Genomic DNA, 2,119 nt, shown 5'->3' on the forward strand with positions numbered 1-2,119 from the left:
AAAAAAAAAAAAAAATCAGCCTTCGTGTCCAAAATGTGACCAGACTCATAATGTGTTCGGATGTTTGAAAGCAACCACCGCCTTTAGAAGGAACTTCCTCTGAGAACTTACGCTCTTTGTTTGGACGTGGTTGTGCACGTGCTCCATGTCACAACCACAGACGGGGTGCATGCCTCCGTCTGCCGCAGGAATGTACAACATACAAGCACACAGAAAACAGGGGAAAAACAAATGTAAAAGTGGTGCAGAATGGTGGCATTTGGTGGAAAGATGGGTTCAGTCAACAGGATGGACGAGGAGACATTTGTTTAAGCAAATAAATCAGCAGCTCAACAGGGAAAAAAAAGAACAAGCAGCCTTGGCTGGACAAAGGCAGTAAAAATTGCACATGTGAAATACAAAACAGTCAGTTCCCTGCTCCCCAGCTGTTGGCATAATCAGGAATAGCTTTGATTTATTGAATGAACTTARTAATTCTCTAAAACTGTCCAATTTCTTTGTAAGAATTTTATAACAGCTGGTTGCTAGTGAGGCATTCATGTGCTTAACAGGGGCGGAGCCAGGGGGTGGCCATGGCCACCATAGACAAATCTTTGGCCGTCCCATTGGCCACCCTGCTGGCCAATGGGACATATATATAGTTTTAAACATGCAGTTGAGGGTCATCATTATTTGTCACAATGACATGTGTTACAATTAAAAATAAAACAATAAACAACAAAAGTAAAAAGCACCTCTTAAGTCATTGGATATGATAAATTGCATCACATTAATTAACCTTATCTCAGCTGTAACAGGGAGTTTAACAACATAATGAAACTAGTTTAATGAAGAATCTGTCTCTGTCTAATTATTAAATCAAGTGGTAAAATACACCAGAATGCAGGAAATGGTATCTATTTCGTTCGAAATTTTCTGGGGGAGGACCCCCAGACCCTCCAGTAAAGAACACAAGGATAAAGGGAATGCAATATATTTGAATACGATGAACAAAAAGGCTGGCAAGGCMGCAGTCTTACAGAAATCATACAGACAACATGGCCAGTAATATAGAGGTACGACTAATGAGAGGTGATGAGCAGCTGAGATGATTGAAAGTGACAACAGGTGAGAGTGGAAAAGTACTGAGAAGCTGATTGAGGGAAAAACAGAGAAAGTGGCACAGAGAACAGACTGACAGAGCTGAAAACAACACCAAACCAAACAAAAACTCAGAGAAATAACAAAAACACAAACAAGATGTAAAGCTTCCAAGTGGACATAAAGAAAAGAGCGATTCCACCAAATTACAAAAATGCAACGAAGAAGAATCTGGGAAACTTTGTGGAATCTGTAACGATAAACCGGCAACCCTGTGGCTACTGAGGACAGGACCTGAAACCATTAAAAGGTGCAAAAGAGCAGAAATATTTGATTCAAGTCATCTCAAATTTATATTAAAAAGGTGCTTATTGCAAATTGAAATCACACACAAAAATAACCCTGAGCTGCACTTTGATAGTTTACTCAAGCACAGGGCTCTGCAACCTGCGGCTCTGGGGCCACACACGTCTCTTTGGTTCCTCTGCAGCGGCTCTTTGAAGCTTCAACCAAAACTAACCTGAGATTAAATTCTGGAGGGGTTATGCTCATGATAGAAAAGGCTGGCTTTAACAGTTTTCCTGTCAATTTGATTGCAAATATGTAATTGATATTACTAATACGAGTGAAACATGTTGATTAGCTCATGCTAGTAGCTTGTTAGCCACTTCAATAATCCAACTTCCAGCCTTAAAGTACGATATTTCTCTTAAATTTATCACGCTAACCAGTGGTGGGCAACACTAATCAAATAATTAGTTGCACTAACTCAAATATTTAAGTCCCCTAAATCTACAGCACTAACACAGAAAAAATTAGCAAGAGCTAATTCTATAGCACTAATGTGCAGAAAAATTGAGCAAAATCTAACTTTAAAGCACTAATATAACCCAGTTGACCCATGGAACATTCCTCAAAGTCAAAATGAGACAATATTTACTGTGTGCAGAATATTGTCAATATGTCAGTGGATAAGTGACACACATGAACAAAATGTGTTACAGCTTTCACCTTCAGCTGTCAACCATAACATTTAAAT

The sequence above is a fragment of the Austrofundulus limnaeus genome, unplaced genomic scaffold (assembly GCF_001266775.1).
Source record: "Austrofundulus limnaeus strain Quisiro unplaced genomic scaffold, Austrofundulus_limnaeus-1.0 Scaffold113, whole genome shotgun sequence".
Lineage (NCBI taxonomy): Eukaryota > Metazoa > Chordata > Actinopteri > Cyprinodontiformes > Rivulidae > Austrofundulus > Austrofundulus limnaeus.